This window comes from Acromyrmex echinatior, chromosome 8 (genome assembly GCF_024713525.1).
Source record: "Acromyrmex echinatior isolate Ae372 chromosome 8, ASM2471352v2, whole genome shotgun sequence".
NCBI classification, from domain to species: Eukaryota; Metazoa; Arthropoda; class Insecta; order Hymenoptera; family Formicidae; genus Acromyrmex; species Acromyrmex echinatior.
Window position 1 is genome coordinate 5,153,072 of NC_141859.1, and position 11,952 is coordinate 5,165,023.

General features: G+C 30.1%; 1 long non-coding RNA gene across 1 annotated transcript in view; it reads left to right on the forward strand.

Moving 5' to 3' along the window:
* The window catches only part of LOC147908699 (uncharacterized), a 135,376-nt gene that overhangs the window by 86,495 nt on the left and 36,929 nt on the right, over positions 1-11,952 (forward strand). The gene's annotated exons all lie outside the window — the stretch shown is intronic.

Below are 11,952 nucleotides of genomic sequence, written 5' to 3' on the forward strand. Positions count from 1 at the left end.
CTAATAACAGAAATTTTTATAAAAAATAACAGATCATTAAAAAATATCAAATATTTTTACAACTTTTTTTTAAGCACAATGAAAAATTGCAATTTATTATAATACATACACGAATGAAATCGTAAATTATGAAACGTTGGTTATTAGTTAGATTTACATATTATTTTGCGATGTCGGTGTCGGTTACAAATTAAAAATAATAGTATGCATTCAGGAAAAATATCATCGCGAATATTGAATGTAAAACTGCAATTTATTGCAGCCTGTACCGAGTGATTATAAACTGCGAAATATACTTCGTTATGATTTGAATTTACTGGATATCTATTTTTATTATTATTATATCTTAAATGCCACTGGTTTCATTTTTAATTCCAATAAAGAATAAATTGACACGCGCGGATAAATATAAAAATGGATTAAATAATCAAAGAGTGCAAATAATTTACGCTTAACGTCACATTGACACGTATTTGGAGGAGTATCGTAAATACGTACCTGGGAAACATTTTACTAGATAGTACCACGAGTTAATGCCGGGGAACCGATTTCCTCCTGCAAGAGAATTCAAAAATAAATTAAAACTTTAATCAAAGCTCTGCGCTGTTAACATTGTTCGCGTTTACCATCGTGAGTAACGATATGTACTTTTTGCATTTGAAACGTGTGTCACACGATCAATATTTCACAAAAAACATTGGGAGCGTGAAAAGTCCATTGGAGAATAATTGTATTTTGCATATTTTTAAATATATTATCACAATAACCTGTTATTATTATTGAACGTGTTGTTATGTTAAAATTATGTATCGAGATAATTAAAGATGTTGGAATTAAGGATGTTTCGTATACCTATTTTTAAAATATCAGGAATTTAACAAAAATTTTACAGATTGTCCTTATTTTACGTTTTATTGTTACTATTTACGTAAAATTAGAGCACATTTTCTGATCAGTTTATTTAATTTTCTCTCTTGATTCTTATGTAATCATAATTTGATGAAAAAGTAATATATTAAGAATTATATTAGGTGTTGGAATTAATTCGTAGCGTTTTTTAATGAAAGAATGTTATTTATTTCACATGAGCATTAAAAAATACATTAATGAAAGTACTTCCCATCACTTGTAAAACGCTACGAATTAATTCCAACACCTAATATATATATATATATATATAAAATACCCACATTTTCCTGAAGTTTTAAGTCAATAACTTTTTACGGTTTATAACTTTTAAATGAGTAAGTGATTTTAAGTAAATTTTGGCACAAATATTTATTATTATTTTATTAATATATATAATTATATGTATTAATAAAATAATAATAAATATTTGTGTCAAAATTTACTTAAAATCACTTACTCATTTAAAAGTTATAAACCGTAAAAAGTTATTGACTTAAAACTTCAGGAAAATGTGGGTATTTTATTGCATAAAGTATAATAATCCAAATTATTTATTATTTTATTTTTTGCAGTTGGCTACATAGGCTAATATCGTCAACATTTTTTCAATATTAGCTATTTTTGAATGATTATTTGCTTTATACGTATACATTTTTAGCTGATATTGTACAAACAAAACGTGATTGAATCTCGAAAAAGTGACAGGAAGGCGAAGATCGGCGCCGCAGCGGATCCGGTGCAAGCGTCTAAAATTAATGGTACACCGCTGATTCTCGTTGACGTTTAAGCAGAAGCGGACCGGATGAAAGTGCGCGGTCCAGTTTTAGCCCGCAACCCCCTGCCGATAAATGCCTCGGCAAACTTCATTAAAGTCAGGTTGCCGCCTTTGTACTACAACCACGGCTTCGGTTCGCAGAGAGGAATATTATTATATTGTTGCTGGACGTTAATTAGCGAGGCAATCTTGATAATGTTAAATTTCATTGTTGCAACATTCATTGGCGCCGTTCTTTCAGAAGAAACTCGGCTTCCTCCCATTTTACACTCGTTCTTTGACGATTTCGTCGACATTGTTCCTGACGTCGTTAGCCACTAATTAGGAGCTGTAACATTACGCGAGATTGGTTTGAGGAAAACATAAGCGAGCTTTAATTAGCGTCCGGGCGCGGAAAAATCAATGAAATGGTTTCCACAGTTTTACACGCTGGCATTTAAATACGCCTATTCTAATATTCATTCTCGACAAAATTTCTGTTGAAATAACCAAGAAAGGTATAAAATTGATTTTTCAGTTAAAATATTAACGTAGTTGCGTGGAACATAACATTTTGTAATTATCACTCTTTTCATCTACAGATTCTTTGAAGTTTTCTTAGATGAGAATGTGACGGCATTTTCCTTATTTTTTATTTTTAATATCAAGCATTCCACTACTAAATAGTTAAGCTAAGGAAAATTTATATTAAAGAGAGACGCGTTAAAACAAGAACTTTGTAATCTATTTATTTAATAAATTTAAAACGTATATAATTTATCAAAACGTCTTTTGTATTCGTATTATTCGTAATCGATTTTCCTAATAGAAATCCATATCTAATTCCGCAAAAACTAAAGTCGTAATTCTGAAGCACTTGTGTATAATTTCGATTAATCGGAAATCGATATGTATTTGGTTAACATTACATGAAACGTATAGTCATACGTACAACATAATACAATATACAGACTGTGGTGTAACATTTTGTGACAATTGATACGTTATCACGTATGAAATTAATAAATCAAACTACATCGACGCTCTCAAAATGCAACACAGATATTAATTAAAATGTCAATTTACATGCGTATTCGTATGTAAATAAAAGCAATGTAATCAAGCGACGCAACGAATCGAAGAAAATTCATAAAGAAGGTATATCGTTAAATTCTTAAGTTCGAAGAAATTTGATGTCATTTTCGCTTAGTTTGTCTAAATAAAGAAATAACGCAATTTCGCGGAAAGTAAAATGTCACGACGTCGAGTGAATGGGATTTTAAATTGACGTGTCCCGCGGTACAGAAGAAAGAAGAAGCGGATGAGTGCGAACGGCTAACGGAAGCAGAGATGAAAGAGAGAGAGAGAGAGAGAGAGAGAGAGAGAGAGAGAGAGAGAGAAAGAGAGGAACACGAGGAGTGTCTCGAAGGATAAGGAAGACTAGAAATAAGATGATGCGGCGAGAAGCGAGAATGGACGGGATCCGAGTGGAATGAATGAGCGAGAATTGAAGGCCGCAGCTTCCATTCCAGCTGTGGCCTTCAAGAACCCCAACCCCTGCGAAAATCAATGTTAGCTACACTGTGGTCTCGCTACTAACCGTTCTGATAACGTGGCGTTCTCCTCACCCTTCCGCCGTTAATGTACACCTAAAAATACACGTGCATCTTTATGCGGAAAGTAAAGCTTCTACCAAACGTGGTCCTGCATTCAGGAGGCAGTCAAACATCCCCCGGAAGAATTCCAGAATACTGCGGATCACGCGCGCGAGACGCTGTTTCAGCTTTTCGCGGGAGACGCGCGAGAGATATCTCTCGGGAACGATTAAAAAAATTAATTTCAATAGAAAGGAGCATAAAAATAAGAGCTAACTCGCGTCGGCGAGACAGAGTTAATTAATATAATAATATAATAGTATTATAGAGATCTGGGAGCTCTTCGTGCGTCTCGTGCACTGCGACAACACGCCTTTCGCTCTATGACAGAATTTAATTTTCGTGCCTTGGAACATGTAAAATTCTGAAATGGCACAAACGTTTAAAAAGCCGTGTCTCGCAAAGCTCCGTCGTGAATAAACTCTCACTGTGCGTCTAACAATAAGACGCTGCTGTACAAGCGCGCTATTAATTAGCGTGTTACTCAAGAGGCGTGATGCCGGTGTACATATGTTATATCGCGTGACATTCTAGAATATATACCATGAGCAAATGTAAACAGAACGTAATTAACAGCGGGATTGAGATATACCTACTTGTAGGTCTATTTCGAAGTTTCTACATTTCGCAATCCACTGAGAACATGGCAGAACAATTCCACATATTAGCGGGGGTAACGTTAGTGCAAATTGGCCGAACAGTACGTTCATTATCCATCCCAACGATTATGCTACTGTTACTGTATATTTTGCCGCCTATATAGATGCAATTGCGTCCTGCCGTACTTTACTAATACGATCGCGTAATTGATGGATTGAATGTAGTCAATTATTATGTGGGACTCTATCAGTGCGCCTTCACTAGTAAGTAATTAATTATGACATCATACCATAAATCGACAATTTCGCGCATTTGAGGGATTAAAGATATATATATATATATATATATATATATATATATATATATATTGTATATATTCATAAATCCAGATGTTATTTCTATTTTATATACGCTATATTATATATATATATATACCGAAAAAAATTGTATTCTTATATAAGAATGGACAGGTGTCCTATTTTAAACGATAATCTCAAATATCTCTTGAGCGATATATTTTAGAGAGAAATGTTTCAGACAAAAGTTGGTTTTTATGGGGACATTAAAAACCGTGTGAAGCGCGTGTGTAGCGACGATAGCTTTCACAAATCAAGAATATATTATTAATTTAAAAGGAAATATTTTTATATCTGTTAAGAGGAAATATTAAGTACATCTTTCGAGGATACAATTTTTTTGGTGTAGTGTTTGTTATTATCGAGATAATAATTTGAATAAAGAAATGACTTCATCTTATCTTTATCTATTATATATTACACTAAATTATATACTATCTTTATTTATATCTTAAATAAAAGTCTTCTTTTCAAATTATCTAGATTAATGTACAGCGAATTTCTTTATTCCAAACGCAGGAAGTTATAAAAAGTTATAAGCAAAACAAACTGTCAGGTCAATGCAAACTCGTTTTAAAGTCGCAAAAATCATCTTTTTAATAGACAAAAAAAATTATTATATGTGCCATCATATATTATTACCACATAGAAATTGTTAATTACACGAAATGTTAAAAACATTTTTGTTTTCAAACAATAAAAGTTTATAGATAAAAATATGAACATTTTTGTTTATAAATGCAATGATTTCTAATATTGCTGAATTCAAATATAGCTTATATAAAGTTGTTGAAATAACGGCACTCGTTTTCTTCCGACAAATGGAGGATGTCAGCTTTCACAGTTGATTAATATTTCACAGTCCTGATTATTATGCAATCATGCAAAAATGTAATTTAACATGATCTCCATACCCTCTCATTAATGCGATATAATTTTTTACCTAAAGCTCCCGAATTATGTTAATTTTTCTGCGTTTACATAATACGCACGCAGTAAAATGACAGAACGTTCCGCAGCGGGTTTTTCTTTTTGTTTTTCTTTTTTTTCGAAGGCCTCTGGAAAAGAGGGAAAAGAGAAGAATACATCAAACACCTGGTTGTTACGCATCGCGTAACTCCGTCGTAATCCCGATGTAACGAAGCGGTTGTTTCATAACGGGTGGACGTGGCTGGGAGGGAGGAAAAAAAACGGGTATCGGACTGATATTTTCCGGCGAGTTGGCGAGTCGAGGGATGTCCGGGATGCGCGATCAGCATATGTATATGCGCGGCAAGCTATTTACTCGCTCGTAAATTCGCCTCGTTGCATATTTGCCCACGCACGCAAGCGGCGCACACGCGCCCGTAATAAAACGTTTCCGCTCGCCTTTTCAGCGTGTGTTGGAAAAACGAAATGTAACGACGCAGCGCGTACGTTTCCGCGTTTGCTACGTAAACGTTTTCATTCTGCTTGTCGAAAAAGGGGGTAAGGGAAAAAAAAAGAATCGCGCAGCGCCTGGCTGCTCTTATTTGCTCCCTCGTAGCCAAGGCATTTTTTTAATCAGACTGCAGAAAACTTGATTATTCGCGCGAGAAAATTTTTTGCGAGTTTACCTTGCATGTATGCCGTCGCATTCGTTAATTAGGGTTTCTCGTTGAGAAACCGTTGAGATAGTCATACGTGTAAGTTGGAAATAGCTCAAAGAAAATTAGCAATAACCCAATCAAAAAATATCAATAAAAATATTATTTTTTAAAAATATTTATTTAATGTAAAATATTAAATAAATGATTAAAAAATGTTTTTTTTAAATATTATGTACTGATTGGGAATATACTGCTTTTCGCCGAAAACTCACGCAATTTCATATGTAGATGCGCAGCTAATGAGCATGCTTTACTCTCGATTGTGTTATTTCGTTGAATATATAGATAAAAAGTACGATAAATTGTTAAAGAAATAGTCACACATTCCGTGAAGAAAGTTTTATAGATTCTCTCTCCTGAAATGTGGAGTTCCAAACTAAGTTTCTCTACGGAGTTATGGATTTATTATTTAGTAATTATTTAGCAAGATCACATAACTTTGCAGAGGAACTCAATTTAAAACTTTCGTATTGAGGAAATCTATTAAGTTTCTTCTAACAAGCATAAGGCGACAGTGTAAGAAATGCAAGAGACGAAACATCGAAAGTTACGAGTTATCGGATTTATTTAGAGAAAGAAAATATAAAAATTATATGTTATAAAAAAGTGCCAATACTGAGCCAACACAGGATGTTTCGCGTAGGTGTATAAATTTTATTGTCTATAAAAAAAGTATCGAAATAAGTAAACGTTTCAACTCTATTTTGGGATTTTTTTAGTACCTACAAAGATTAAAATTAAACCATGACATTAGATAAAATATTAAATTCTAGAAAGAAAACATGTCACAAGGAGAATAAAAAAATATTTATCAAGAAGGAATACATAAATATATTTAATGTATTAAGGATGTTTTGACTATACAATATCTATCAACTAAAGCATTAATTAAAGAAATTAATTAAAAGAGTCAATATCAACTGATATCAAAAAAACGTCATAAATACGCCTTCAAATCAACTGCAAAAAATAAAATAACAAATAATTTGACATATAAAGTAACGTCTCAATGACCAGACATGATATTTATATTCGAATACTTACACAAAATTTATTATTAATCTCAAATGTTTTTTCTGTTACAATATTATAATTTAATTGTATTTAAAGATTATTTAAAAAAAACATTTAAGATTAATAATAATATAAACAAATAATATAAAGTTTTGTGTAAATGTTCGGACATAGATACATGTCTGGTGTCACAATTGGGTCACATTTACCTTAACCTTTATATATAGTGAAATGACCATATTTTGCTGCAGTTTTAGGTAAATAACTTTTAAACGAGTAAGTGAATTCAAATGAACTTTTTTGCACGAATATTTATTAGAGTTTTAATGCAAGTTTTAATTAGATTTTATATATGTAACATTTTACTTGATTCGTAGTGATCCTTATCGCAAATATAAGTAAGTATTACAAACACGATTTTCCATAAAAATCAAAATTAATAAAAAAAAATTAAATAACTTAAACCAATAAAGAAAATATTGTACTCAAATTTTACTTAAACTCAATAATAAGACAATTTATGAATTTTTATATTTTTGATAATGTGCTTTGAGATTTGAAACACACATCCTTAAATGTTTTTAAAAATATTTTATCACTTTATACAGTTTCCAACAGAGTTTGTGTAAAGTATTACACAAACTGGGGTATCTATATTTCTTCTTGATAAATAAAAAAATTGTTTACTCTTCTTATGTAATTAATCGATGTATGTACGAACATCTCTCTCAAAAGCTAAAGTGACCAACTTTATTTCATAGAACTTTTAATAAACGCATGATTATTTTATAATTTTATCAATTTTTTTTATGTTTTATTTCGAAGAGTTAATCAGTTTGATTACTATACACGTGTTAACATAACGTAGTATATTTTAGTATGTCTCTCTTAAAAATATTCTGCAGATGTCTCATACTTTTATACGCGAGATGTTTCTCAGAAGCATGATTTTCTAACAAGATATCTTGACAAGACTCCGCAGAGTCTCTTTCGCTACGTGAGATATGTCTTTCAGTAAAATTCTGAATACAACCCATCAAAAAATATACTATTTTTATCGAATTTATCTATCTTCGGAGTATCTTTTATGAAGTGCATTTAAACTTTTGCTTGGTGATGCAATCAAAACTTAATATCAGAGAAATGAGAAGTGAATGCTTCGTAAAGAGCAAAAGGTCGATATCGATTCTAGCAATTGCCGAGTTGTAATTTGTATCGGGGGAATAGAGGCGTGAAACACATCACTGTTAACCGAGTTTGCTGTTTCGTAGTCTACTTCCACGAGGAAGGCTTTGCATCAGCGATTCCAACCGCATTACGCCTTTGTTGATGTTCGATCTCGGCTTCACTTGCTGATTTCGGTAATTAAGTAATCATATTTATTTCCACGCTTATCCGAGCGTAAATTAAACCGAGTTCATGCTTCAAGTATATACATATTTGATGCAGTATCGTCCGTTTCCTTTCATCCTTTAGCTGTAATTATATTAGCTTTATTTATTTTCGGACAAGGATGGAAATAAATTTAATTACTAAAATTAATTAACAAGCTAGAAAATATTTTTAAGAATACTTTTTTTATATTTGACAGAATATTTTTTTTTAAATATTTTTCCTATCAACAATTTTACATATTTTATTCGCATATTTTAGTAAAAGATATTAAGTACTAATTACAAGTAATTAAAACGTTAAGTAATTAAAATAATTAAAATATTAAATAAAGCAGTAAAGTAATTAAATTATATAAATATCAAATATAGTTATATATATATATATAAAATAAAAATATTAAATAATTAAGTAGTTAAGAAAGTAGTTAAAATATTAAGAAATAGAAAATGAGGAATAATAAAATATAATTTCATGAACTTTTAATGTTTAAAAGATATTATTCTCACGTATTATTTTCTGCATCTTCATCAATTTAACAAACTCGAGTACGCAAATCAGATAAAATGTGAAACGTTCACGTGTTACTTATATCTCAAAAATCTTATTAATATCAGAACGAGTTGTGAATGTTGATATACGAATACTAGCTGCATAAATTTAATTTACAAATAATAGTAAAATAGGTGAGTAGTATCATTACGTATCATAATAATGTAGTTTCAATAATTAATTACTGCAAATATGCGATATTACCACACTTGCAAGTTAATATTTATGTAAGTTTGTACTTTATTATAAGATATAAAACATAAAATCTGTTAGATATATCAGATAAATAATAAAAAGATTAAAGACAGATAATTTATATTTATAATTATCTTCTTCATTAAACTTTATTGCATGCGTATATATACTTAGAAATCTAACGTATTGACATATTTCAAACCGAAAGACGTCTGTAGCATAAGATGAAATCTTGTTCATTTCCGATAAATCGCTTACATTTTCAATGAACGTGCGCTTCTTCTGCAAATGCAAAAAAATGTGCAAGACGAATTAATCGGAATTTGTCGATATTAACTTTATTTCTTTTATCATAAAAATATTTTCGAAATTATATTGTAAATTTAGTAAAAATAATACTCTTTTTATCAATGCATTATAACATAAAATTACACTTCAAACAACATTCAAACACTATTTCAAGTTTGTATTCTAATTGATCATTTTCGCATTTATTGTCTTGTAAATGTTATATAAATCGCGGATAATTTTATTAAAAAATAAAAGATCAAACAATATGCATATTTTTATAAACAAAATTGCTAATACGCTCTTTCAGATTGAAAGAAAGTATTTAATATTAATTATATTTCACTATTGTTCTGAAAGAATTCGGAAAAGGTGAGCAAGGAAACAGCAGTTTTGGTTTACATAATATATGTTAAATTTATACATTCAATTACAGTATTAATAATGTATAAATAACTGCGCGAAAATTGTAAGACGATATATAATCTTAGGCGTATAGTAAAAAATGTTTTCTACATTACATTAGTTTTCTGAGATACTTAACTTTACTATTTACAATGCACCTAAATCAAGGACACTTGTTTTGGCATATCACCACACGACTCTCATACTACCATGTCACTTAATTATTTTCTGCAATAAAGGAAAATGAAACTTGAGAAATAAATCGATTACACATGAACAGTGATCGTTCTAATAGTTGACCCATTAATTTTTTATTTATACTTTTTGATTATCTACAGGAGACTGGAAAATACGCACAAGACAGGTGTCCGAGTATAGATATTCCGAACATTCTACGTGTCAAAAAAGGACTCGCGAGAATAGTAGTATATCGATTCTTACGTTGAAAAATTGCAGCAATTATTTAAGATTTATGTTACATATTATGTCAAACCAACTATGTCAGATTAATTAATGGAAACTGATATGTGTAAACATTTTATTTTCCTCGCGATTCATACCACTATTCTATTTTTTGTAACGGCTCTTATATAGTTATATATTATTATTACAAATAGGTAGTGTGCTTATTTCGAACATGCACGCGAATGGCATTTGAAAAAAAGCACGTTTCCGATATTAAGGGATATATTTCATTATAAGGAAGTGCGTGTATAAGGTACCGTATTTCTCACTGGTTTTGAAATAAGACAAAGCAGTACGCAAAGTCGGAATCTTAATAAATAATCTAAATCAAGAGGCACAAAATATTATACAAGAGATGAAATCAAGAGAAAAATACGTCTCTAGTTTATCTCTTTCGCGAATCAGGCACATATACAAAGTACATTTTATTATACAAGTATAATTATTCGTACTTGTTATCATACTCAAGGCACTAATCATATTCGTTATAGGATGACAAGAGAGAATATAATCGGTCATATAAAACTGTGCTCTTACAAGCAGTAATTGAAATATTTTCTTCTTGCGATTCATGCTAATTTCTTCCTTTAATCAATCAATATGAACATGCAACGGATAAAAAAAACCCGTATTGTACCATATTGTCGGATTTCTCTTGTGACTCACATGTGGTAATACTTATAAAAAATGTAATCGTCACTCTTAAGATTATAAAATATTAAAGCTTAATCCTCTCAGTGTTTTATTTAACTACTTTAGAAGTTAATATACACTGGTATCATTCTGTAAAAATAGACAGCAGAATCGTATTATATTGATTGAGTAAAGGCTTGAAAAGACTGGAGAAAGAGAAAAAATCATTCTGCCTCTAAAATTTTCCACCAAGTACATTAAATAATCAATTCTGCAATTAAACTAAATATTTATTAATTCTTTAACTTTTAAAAATAAACTTTAGTCAATCTTCAAATAATGGAAAGAAAATGCTAATACGTAGACCCGGAATATACAGTCATGGCCAAACGAAATACTTAAGAATATTCGCATTACAATATAGCGAATACGTGTGGATGCATTCGTAAAACAATCTTACTTATATATGGCCTGTCTACAATTTCACGAACAAAATTATAATGGCAAGATGTTACTTTTTCAAGCAACGCAAAATTTACAACATTAATAATTAACTATTAACGTTGCACGAAATCAAATTATAACAAAACAGTATATGTGTAAGAAATAAGACATTTTTTTAGAGCGCCGTGAAAACTTTAAAAATTGATGTCATGCGTTTGCAATTCTTGAATTAATATTTATCACGTATCGAATTTTGAAAAGCTCATTCAATTACAATCATTTTTGTTATGATTTACGTAATTATCTTTCATAAATAATTTTCCCAAGCAATATTTAATAAATTATTTCATTATAAATAGCGATGTTTTAAAACATGTGCAATTTAAAAAACCTTACAAATCAAGCATAAAAATGAATAGCTATAAAAAAAGTTATCGGTAGCCTGTTATTTTTATATATTAATTACATAAAAGAGAATTTATGCAAACTTGTTATTAAAGAATTGAAAAATTTTCAAATAGAAAAGTGACAAGACAAAAATTTATATATGAAGAATATTATTGATTGTATTTAGTGCACTATTTTATTTCCTCCATTTTATATATATATATATATATATATATATATATATATAAAATAATTATGTAATTAATTATATAGAA